The sequence below is a fragment of the Benincasa hispida genome, chromosome 4, assembly GCF_027475165.1.
Source record: "Benincasa hispida cultivar pf3 chromosome 4, pf3_genome.v1.1, whole genome shotgun sequence".
In the NCBI taxonomy this organism is placed as follows: Eukaryota; Viridiplantae; Streptophyta; class Magnoliopsida; order Cucurbitales; family Cucurbitaceae; genus Benincasa; species Benincasa hispida.
In genome coordinates, this window is record NC_143481.1 from 37,825,744 (window position 1) to 37,836,036 (window position 10,293).

General features: G+C 41.4%; 1 non-coding gene across 1 annotated transcript; it reads right to left on the reverse strand.

The window, feature by feature from the left end:
* Positions 1–1,005: 1,005 nt before the first annotated feature.
* LOC120076920 (small nucleolar RNA R71) lies at positions 1,006–1,112 on the reverse strand. Its single transcript, XR_005481667.1, has one exon. It is a non-coding gene; the product is annotated as a small nucleolar RNA R71 (small nucleolar RNA).
* Between the last annotated feature and the right edge of the window lie 9,181 nt (positions 1,113–10,293).

A 10,293-nucleotide genomic window follows, 5' to 3' on the forward strand; every position in this document is an offset into this window, starting at 1 on the left:
AGGAAATGACTTTTTGTGCATGGTTGTAACATGATCACAAAGTTTGATGCATTCCCGAGTAATGCTAGTTAAAGATCTTCTCAACCCGTTCATTGCATACTCATTGCATCTATCAATGTAATTCCCTTTCTCAAATCCGCCGCCTTTATTTACACTTTTTTTTTTATCAACGCAACAACACACCCACACTTTAATTATTTACTTGGTTACCACAAAGTTTTCATAAACATTATCAACGCAACTATTTTCACAAGTCCCTGTGTTCAACCCTGGAATTACTAGGAAACTCAGAGGAATTTACACTTGAATTCTGCTGGGGAAACTTGAGTGCACAACACAATCCGTCAACGAATATCATCCATATTTCCACTTCATAAAATTCAAGCATCAAGTTTTTGGTGTCGTTGCTAGGGACTTCGGCAAAATAGTTGTTAACAGTAATTTTTGTGTTTTCTTTGCAGAACTTTCAATATCTGGCGAAGTACGACCCGGAGATTGATAGAACATTTCGAAGGAGACTAAGAGATTGCCAACAGCAACCACAATCCGATAAAAAAGAGGGCGGAGCTGCCTAGGAATGAAGCACCAAACAACAACAATGTCATGGAAAATCCAATTTTGTTGGCAAATGATCGCAATAGGCCCATTAGGGACTATGCATCGCCAAACCTCTATGATTTCTCTCCGGGAATCATGAGGCTTGCCTTAGACGGAAGTAGATTAGAAATGAAATCGGTGATGCTGCAGATGATCCAGGCTACAGGTCAATTCGGAGGAAGGCATGGCGAGGATCCACACGCCCATCTTCAAAGTTTTATTGAAATCTGCAATACTTTTGTGTTCCCGAACATCTTTGCTGAAGAAGTTCGACTAACATTGTTCCCATTTTCTCTCTGTGATCAGGCTAGAAAATGGGCTTATTCTCTCGAACCAGGAGAGATCACTTCTTGGGAGCAGGTGGTGGAAAAGTTTATGAAGAAGTATTTTCCACCTACCAAAAACGCAAGACGAAGAAAACTTATTACTAATTTTGAACAAAATATGGACGAATCACTCAGCGATGCTTGGGCAAGGTTTAAAAGGTTACTTCGAGATTGTCCGCATAATGGGCTACCAGATTGCATGCAAATGAAAATTTTCTACCACAGTTTGAATCCTGCTTCGCAGACCGCTGCCAATACGGCATCAGCTGGTGGTCTGCTTGAAAAGACTTGCGATGAGGCGAAGAATATCCTAAACCTCATCTCCAAGAATCATAAAGATTGAAGGGAGAGTGACCAGAGATTAAGACTCAAGGATTCTGACGCAAATAACGGTGCTATTGTCTCATTGCAAAACCAAATGACCGCAATGATGAATTTGATTCAAGGAATGACGATCAGCAGCCCAACACCACAAGGTGGGTAGATTAACGCAATAAGTCAAAACACCGCAAGGTGTGCGACTTACGGTGATGGGCATGCGATGGAAGATTGCCCGCAAAATCCACAGTCTGTATATTTTGTAAAGAATAACCCCTTTTCAAAACACTTACAACCTCGAGTGGAAAAACCACCCCAATTTTGCTTGGAAAAATCAACAACACAATTTTCAATCTGTGGTACAAAAAGAAGGGCCACCAGAATTCTTTCAACGCAGTAACGGTCAACAGAGCAACCAAGCAAGTAGCTCACAACAACCACCACAATCTTCTTCTCTAGAAAGCCTATTGAAGCAATACATAGAGAAAAATAAGACAGTGCTTCAAAGTCAGGCAACATCCATCCGCAACCTTGAATTACAAATGGGCCAGATTGCGAATGAGCTCAAAAGTAGACTGTAAGGGGCGTTGCCAAGTTCAACCGAGCTTCCACACAACCCAGGGGGATCAGGTAAGGAACAATGTCATGTTGTGACATTGCGCAGTGGAAAGACCGTGGAGGGAGGAAGAAAGGACCAGAGTAGAACAACTTCCATTGCAGCTAAGCCTGAGATTGTGGCAACGCAAGAAGAAGAAAAGGAAAATGAAGCGGTAGAACCAGAGGTTGCGTCAACCTCAAATTCAAATGAAATGGGAACTGTGAAAATTCAGTTACCAACCTTCCCTCAGAGGCTAAGGAAGAAGAAAAACGAAGAGGTACAGTACCAACGCTTCCTGTCTATGCTAAAACAATTACATGTTTATATTCCTTTCAGTGAAGCGATTGAGGAAAAGCCTACCTAAGCCAAGTTTCTGAAGGACATGGTAACTAAGAAAAGAGGTGCTGGAAAGTTTCCACAGTGGCACTAACGTAAAGTTCCAAATCTATCATCCCACTGAAGATGAACAATCCTAGGAGCTTCACTATTCCTTGTTCCATAGGAGGACTCTATATTGGGAAAACCCTATGTGACTTGGGGGCCAGCATAAATTTTATGTCGCTGTCAATCTTTCGACAATTAAATGTGGGGCAACTTGTGCCCACATCCATGACTCTCCAACTGGCCGACAGATCTCTGGTTCATCCAGAGGGTAAGGTGAAGGACGTGCTGATCACGATTGATAAATTTATTTTGCCAGCTAACTCCAACATCCTGGATTATGAGGCTGATAAAGATGTGCCCATCATTTTGGGTCGACTGTTCTTATCAACGGGTCATGCTCAAATTGATGTGCATAAAGGAGAAATCACTTTAAGCATAAACGGACAGAAGCTCAAATTTAACATAATTCGTGCCATGAAATTTTCTAATGAGGAAGACTTGCCAGATTCTGAAGATGACCTGAATTTGATTGAAGAAGAAAATTCTGATGAAAAGTGTGAAGAAGAGGATGCCAACGCATCCGTAGCTGCCTACAATGCGATCGTACAAAAATAAACAAAGAAGAAGGATTGATCGTAATGCAAGAAGAAAAGTTGAAAGAAGAAAGAAAAATAACGCAACCTTCTCTCATGGAACCACCAACCCTTAAATTGAAAACCCTACCAACACATTTGAAGTACGCATTCCTGGGGCAAAATGAGAAGCTGCCAGTGATAATTTCTTTCATAATTGACGAAGATCAAGAGAATGCGTTGATGAGCATTCTCAAGAAGCATGTGCGAGCAATTGGCTGGACGCTCGCTGACATCAAAGGAATTAGCCCCGCGTACTGTATGCACCACATTCGTCTTGAGGACAACCACAAAGCAACTATTGAAAATCAATGCAGACTTAACCCTGCGATGAAGGAGGTCATCAAAAAAGAGATTATCAAGTGGCTGGATGCAGGCATTATTTATCCCATTGCAGATAGCACGGGGGTCAGCCCCGTGCAATGTGTGCCGAAGAAGGGAGGAATGATGGTAGTCCCAAATGAGAACAATGAACTAATACAGCAAAGGACCATCACTGGATGGCGCATCTGCATGGACTACCGCAAACTGAATGCAGCCACAAAGAAAGATCACTTCCCTTTACCATTCATCGATCAAATGGTGGACAGATTAGCAGTGAACGATTTTTATTGCTTCTTGGATGGATATGTCGGGTATAATCAGATCATGATAGCTCTTGTAGACCAAGACAAGACCATATTCACCTGCCCATATGGGACATTTGATTTTCGCCGCATGTCGTTTGGCCTTTGCAATGCGCCAAGCACGTTTCAGAGGTGCATGATGGCGATCTTTTCAGATTATCTCGAGGACTCAGTAGAAATATTTATGGATGACTTCTTCATTTATGGGAACACTATGAAGTCTGTCTGGCCAATTTGGAGAAAATTCTAAAAAGATGTGAAGAGACGAACCTGGTGCTCAATTGGGAAAAATGTCACTTTATGGTGAAGTAGGGAATAGTGTTGAGACACAAGGTCTCCTGAGAAGGGTTGGAGGTGGACAAAGCAAAGATTGACGCAATTGAAAAGCTTCCACCTCCAACCAATGTGAAGGCTGTGCAAAGCTTCTTGGGGCATGTCGGATTCTATAGACGATTCGTCAAGGACTTTTCTAAAATAGCACGACCACTGAGTGCGTTGTTAGAGGCAGACAGGAAGTTTGAATTTGACAACAATTGCCTCAACGCATTCCGAGTTTTAAAAGATGCGCTGATTACCGTGCCCGTCTTGATTGTGCAGGATTGGACACTGCCATTCGAGATCATATGCGACGCAAGCGGGTATGCGATGGGAGTCACATTAGCGCAAAAGAAGAAAACTATTTTGCACCCTATCGCATGTGCAAGTAAAAGTCAGAAACCTACTCAACTTAATTATACCACCACTGAAAAAGAGCTCCTGGCTGTGATTTTTGCATTGGAAAAAATTCCGGGCATATCTATTGGGAACCAAGGTACTCATTCACATTGATCACTCGACAATCAAATATTTGATGACAAAGAAGGACGCAAAGCCGAGGTTGATCAGATGGGTTCTCTCCTTCAAGACTTTGATATCAAGATAATTTATCGGAAGGGGACAGAGAATAAAGTTGCAGATCACTTATCCAGATTAGAAAATCCTGAGGTTGACCGCAATGAATCTGAAGTAAGTGTCGTGTTCCCAGACGAGCAGTTGTTTCGCATAGAAGAACTGCCCTGGTATGCGACATCATTAATTATTTGGTTTGTGAACAATTTCCTAAAGATTACACCTATCATCAACAGAAGAAGCTCAAGAATTAATGCAAACATTATTATTGGGATGAGCCGAATCTGTATAAAAGAGGTGCAGACCAAATCATTCGATCATGCATCCCAGATGCTGCTCAACAATGCATATTATCGCAGTGCCACGATTCGCCATATGGAGGGCACTTTGGAGGACAACGTACTGTAGCCAAGATTTAGGAGCATCGCATTTACATTAGGAAATGACTTACTGTGCATGGTTGTAACATGATCGCAAAGTTTGACGCATTCCTGAGTAACGCTAGCTAAAGATCTTCTCAACTCGTTCATTGTATACTCATTGCATCTATCAACGTAACTCTCTTTCTCAAATCCGCCGCCTTTATTTACTCTTTTTTTTTATCAACGCAACAACATACCCACATTTTAATTATTTACTTAGTTACGACAAAGTTTTCATAAACATTATCAACGCAACGATTTTCACAAGTCCCTATGTTCGACCCTGGACTTACCAGGAAACTCAGAGGAATTTACACTTGAATTCTGCCAGAGAAATTGAGTGCACAACGCAATCTGTCAATGCATATCATCCATATTTCCACTTCATAAAATTCAAGCATCAACTACAAAGCAGACAAAGATGTGCCCATCATCCTGGGGCGACCATTTTTATCTACCGGTCGTGCCCAGATTGATGTGTACAAAGGAGAGATCACGCTGAGCGTGAATGGACAGAAGCTCAGGTTTGACATTATATAAGCCATGAAATATCCTGATAAAGAAGACCTTAATGAATCTGGCGATGAACAAAGTCTGAATGACGAAGAGAAGCCTGAAGATGAAAATGAAGATGAGGATGCAATCGCATCCATTATAGCATACAATGCGATCATAGGAAAAACAACCAAAGAAGATGAGGTGATCACATCCCAAGAAGATAAGCCGACAGTTAATGAAGAAAGGAAAACAACAAAACCATCCTTGGAACAACCACCGATAATAGAGCTAAAGACCCTGCCTAATCACCTAAAGTATACGTTTCTGGGGTAGAATGAAAAGCTACCTGTAATCATTTCCTCTGCACTTAATGAAGATCAAGAAAATGCGCTGCTGAGCATTCTTAGAAAGTATGTAAAAGCAATTGGTCGGACGCTCACAGACATTAGAGGAATCAGCCCTGCATACTATATGCATAGAATTCGTCTAGAAGAGGATCATAAAGGATTGATCGAACATCAGTGCAGACTCAACCCTGCGATGAAGGAGGTCGTAAAGAAGGAGATAATCAAGTGGTTAGACATGGGCATCATCTTTCCAATAGCCAACAGCACGTGGGTCAGCCCCGTGCAATGCGTAGCGAAGAAATGAGGGATGACGGCAGTTCCTAATGCAAATAACGAACTAATACCGCAATGGACCATCACAAGATGGTGGATTTGCATGAACTACTGCAAATTAAATGCGACAACAAAGAAGGATCATTTCCCTTTGCCTTTTATCGACCAAATGTTAGATCGCCTAGCTGGAAATGACTTCTACTGTTTCTTAGATGGGTAGGCCAACTATAACCAGATCATGATTGCTCCTAAAGATCAAGAAAAAACCACATTCACCTGCCTCTATGGAACATTTGCGTTTTGACGCATGCCGCTCGGCCTCTGCAATACGCCGAGCACTTTCTAAAGGTGTATAATGGCCATCTTTTCTGAATATCTCGAAGACTCTGTAGAAATATTCATGGACAACTTCTCTGTATATGGGCAAACATACAAAGTCTGTCTTAACAATCTGGAGAAGATATTGAAAAGATGTGAAGAGACGAACCTTATGCTTAATTGGGAGAAATGCCACTTCTTGGTGAAGGAAGGCATTATGCTTGGGCACAAGGTCTCCAAGGATGGGTTGGAGGTGGACAAGGCAAAAATTGAAGCGATTGAAAAGCTCCCACCACCAACGAATGTAAAGGTTGTCAGGAGCTTCTTGGGACATGCTGGATTTTATAGACCTTTTGTCAAAGATTTCTCCAAGATTGCACGACCACTGAGTGCGTTGTTGGAGGCAGATAGAAAGTTTGACTTCGATGACCAATGCCTCAATGCATTCATGATTTTGAAGAACGCATTAACGACCGCACCTGTGTTGATCGCACCAGACTGAACACAGCCCTTTGAATTAATGTGCGACACAAGCGGTTATGCGATAAGAGCAGTGCTGGCGCAGAAGAGAAAAACAATGCTATATCCCATCGCATATGCGAGTAAAACCTTGAATCCTGCTCAAAGAAACTACACCACCATAGAAAAAGAATTTCTTGTGGTGATATTTGCGTTGGAGAAATTCATAGCTTATTTGCTGGGAACTGAAGTGCTCATCCACACTTATCACTCGACGATAAAATATTTGATAAAAAATAAAGATGCGAAGACGAGATTGATTAGATGGGTTCTCCTCCTCTAGGAATTCGATATGGAAATAATTGATCGCAAAGGGACGGAGAACCAAGTTGAGGACCATTTATCTAGATTGGAAAATCCATAAGTTGACTGCAATCAGTCAGATGTGAGCGCAACATTCCCAGACGAGAAGCTATTTTAGATTGAAGAATTGCCATGGTGCGTAGACATGGGAAATTATCTGGTTTGCGAGCAATTTCCCAAAGATTATACCGACCACCAAAAGAGGCGGCTCAGACATGAATGCAGATCATATTATTGGGATGAGCCAAATCTTTATAAAAGGGGGTCAGACCAGATTATGCACATGTGTGTACCGGATGCTGCTCACCAACGCATATTATCACAATGTCATGACTCGCCTTATGGAGGGCACTTTGGAGGCCAGCGCACAATAGCGAAGGTATTACAAAGTGGGTATATTGGCCAACACTATTCAAGGATGCAAGAGACTACGCGATGAAGTGTGACCGGTGCCAACGCACGGGTAATATTTCATGGAAGCATGTGATGCCCATGAACATCATTTTAGAGCTGGAATTGTTTGACGTCTGGGGCATTGATTTCATGGGACCATTCCCACCATCAAATGGTCACAAATATATTCTGTTAGCCGTTAACTACGTTTCCAAGTGGGTAGAAGTGATAGCATGCGCCGCAAGCGATGCGGCGGTAGTCTCCAAGTTCCTGAAGAAAAATATTTTCACTCGTTTTGGCAGTCCACGTGCCATAATAAGTGACGAAGGTTCCCACTTTGTCAATAACATCGTCAAGAATTTGTTGCTCAAGTATAATATCCTCTATAAAGTGGCCACCACATAGCATCCACAGACGAATGGTCAAGCTGAAGTGTCCAACCGGGAAATCAAGCTGATATTGGAAAAGGTGGTAAAGCCTTCGCGAAAAGATTGGGCAACAAATCTAGACGATGCACTATGGGCATACAGGACCGCCTATAAGACACTATAGGCATGTCTCCGTATGCATTGGTGTTTGGTAAAGCATGTCATTTACCACTTTAGCTAGAGCACAAAGTGTTGTAGGCGGTGAAAAAGCTTAACTTCGACTTAAAGGCAGCAGGGGAAGCAAGGAAACTCCGATTGGTCGAGCTTGATGAGTGAAGAACGCAAGCTTATGAGATGCCAAAATTTACAAAGAATGAGCAAAATGTTGGCATGACAAACAGCTATGCGGGAAGAATCTCCACGTCGGACAAAAGGTCTTACTTTTCAATTCGCGGCTACGACTCTTTCCCGACAAATTAAAGTCAAGCTGGCCCGGACCCTTTATAATCAAAGAAGTATGCTCGCATGGCGCGGTCGAATTGATCAATGAGGAAGGGACCGATACATTCAAGGTTAACGGGCAAAGAGACAAGATATATTGCGGAGGTGATTTTCAGCGGGAAAAGACCTTTGTAGACCTGAGAAATCCGGAATGAAGAAAAATCGAGTGGCCCTTGCGCTGGCATGTGACATAAAATCATCAGGGGCGCAAGTCTTTTGGAATAGCCTTTTCTTACTTATGATTAACGAACTCTCACTACTCTTCTTGTTCGATTATCATTTATGCATCTTTATATCAAAAAAAGAGAGAGAGAAAAATTTTGTTCACTTTATTTTTTTATTATTTGACCCTCTCAATGTTTTTCGTTGCAACGATCGTGGTGAACGATTGCGAAGGCGCTACGCGAAAGACGCAACTACTTTATTCAGTCACCGAAATCGAAGAAAGCATATCACCGCAAAGCAGGATGCATTCACAAATAATGCGGGCAACAACACAAATTTGGTGGTTGTATTTTTCCTTGACTTTATTTATTCCAAATTTCGCACTATCACATCGTATTGTAATGTGGAAAATTTCATCATCGCATCCTCTTTAATCGGCGCAATCAGTTAACATTGATTAATTTAGTAAGTCACCGCATTATTTCTCTTTGCCAATTATGATTTCAATGATGAAATGCATGCCTCTATTTTTTTTCATATATGCTAGAGTCAATTTAATTTTAGGACAGTCATCTCATGAAATATTTCTAGAAGTTAGTGGTCTGCTAGCTTTCTTTCAAACCGACTTTTTACGAAACTTCTAAGAGCATCGCATGACTTCTTTCAATCTATCAGCAATGGGGACATCGCTGCATTTTAAATTTGGGGGTGCGGTATTCATTTTCAACCTTGCTATTTTTCGGTTAAAAAAAATCATAATGTTGGATGTCCACATGACACACGTGAGGGAAAGCCAAAACGAAGGTAGGAATCATGATCAATGCATAAATAAATGATCGCAACTCCGCTGCCAAATGGGCATGAGTTTAGACTGAGAAAGAGTGCCTTGCTCGTAGTTGGATGTCCGCATGACACACGTGGGGGCAAGCCAAAACGAAGGCTAGGCATTTGGATCAGCGCAAGGTCATAGAAAATAATAATAATAATAAATAATAAATAATATGTCTAGAATATGGAAGGATAAAAGTCATTTGAGAATACCCTAGTGAATTTTTTTTTTTTTAAAAAATAAATCATGCGATGCCCAGGAATCTAGTAAAGTCTTTTTGAAGGTTAAACTTGCGATCCCTAAATTTTAGAAATATTTTAAGAATCCTGGATAAAAATTAAGAAGATTTTGGTACATAGGATTTGAATAAGGAATCCTTGAGAAATCTAGGGAAGAGAAGGTAGTCGACTTTCTAAAAGAAATCTTTAGCTTATGCTTATGGACAAGCATTGTTTAAATTTGGGGGTGTGATAACGGGCAGAAATGCACGTTATTACAGCGCTAAGTTATAAAACAATGTAGGATTGCGATGGTAAAAATATACAATATTGCATCCAAAAGCACTAAGTTCACAACATTGCGATCGCATGCGTCCATCACATTAAAACAACTAACTTATGTATTTTATGCAGGAAAATGTGTTGACGTCTGAACGCATAAGAGATTGCGACTGAAAGACTATACGATCATTTGCGCTCGTGAAAATCTACTCAAGATTGCGACGATAAGGCTGTGATCGTTTGCGTTCAAAAATCTGCTCGAGAAGGTGGCCGCGTAGAGCCAGTGCATCAAGGTGGGCACATCTGGGTGAAAGCGTAATAAATCACGATGGGGCAGAAAGCTGATGATGGTCGATTCCGAATTAAGTTGACAAGCCGTTAACGACCTACTATAGCAAGTACACTTTAACTTTTCGGTGACAAATATTCGACGCATTAGACAGAGAATTAACGCCATCCCATTAGTAAAATCATAAGAGAGAAGAATT